This window comes from Apis dorsata, unplaced genomic scaffold (genome assembly GCF_000469605.1).
Source record: "Apis dorsata unplaced genomic scaffold, Apis dorsata 1.3 scaffold_118, whole genome shotgun sequence".
Classification (NCBI taxonomy): domain Eukaryota; kingdom Metazoa; phylum Arthropoda; class Insecta; order Hymenoptera; family Apidae; genus Apis; species Apis dorsata.
The window spans coordinates 172,683-173,945 of record NW_006263412.1 but is presented as its reverse complement, the minus strand read 5'-3'; positions in this window follow the sequence as shown (position 1 = coordinate 173,945).

Here is a 1,263-nt window from a genome sequence, read left to right as displayed (position 1 = left end):
TGATAAATCGGTTATTCGAATATATAAAACTTTTCTTCCAAACTGGTCGATCGATATCGATGGATAGAATCGATTTTTCAATGATGCTGTCGAAGGCTATTCACCAATTATCGCCATTTTCCTTATTTCTAAAAGTTTGCCTTCGTTAATCCAATTATCCATATCTCGCTACATTTTGTTATAATAAATATCGATATCGGTTGATAAATCGGTTATTCGAATATATAAAACTTTTTTTCCAAACTGGTCGATCAATATCGATGGATAGAATCGATTTTACGACGGTGCTGTCAAATCCAATTCACCGATCTTTAAAATCTTTAAAATCTTGCTTCTACCTTCATTAATCATTAATCGTTATTTTATAATATCGGCTGATAAATCGGTTATTCGAACAATATTTGACTTTTTTTCGATCGATATCGATGGATAGAATCGATTTTTTAACGGTGCTATTCAATTATCGCCGATCGAATATCGGTTGATAAATCGGTTATTTGAACGAATATATGACTATTCTTTTAAACTGATCGATCGGTATCGATGGCATGGATAGAATCGATTTTTCGACGGTACTGCCAAATCATTCACCGATTACCGCCATTTTTCTTCATCTCTAAAATCTTGCCTTCGTTAATCCAATTATCCATATCTCGCTACATTTTGTTATAATAGATATCGATATCGGTTGATAAATCGGTTATTCGAACAATATATGACTTTTTTTCCAAATTAGTCGATCGATATCGATGGATGGAATCGATTTTTCGACGGTGCTATCAAATCTCATTCACCGATCTCCATCTTTAAAATCTTTAAAATCTACCTTCATTAACCATTAACATGCATCTCGTTATCTTACAATATCGTTTGATAAATCGGCTATTCGAATATATAAAACTTTCCTCCCAAACTGATCGATTGGTATCGATGGATGAAATCGATTTTTCGACGGTGCTGTCAAATCCCATTCAACGATCTCCATCTTTAAAATTTTTAAAATCTTGCTTCTACCTTTATTAACCATTAACATGCATCTCGTTATCTTACAATATCGGTTGATAAATCGGTTATTCGAATATATAAAACTTTCTTCCCAAAGTGATCGATCGGTATCGATGGCACGGATAGAATCGATTTTCCTAGTTTCGATCGATATCCGTGAAACAAACTCGTTAAAATTTGACGGACCGGTAGCTGGCGAACGAATGGCGAAGATAATAGGTGAATAAGGGTGGTAATGAGGACAGTATATAAGTATTG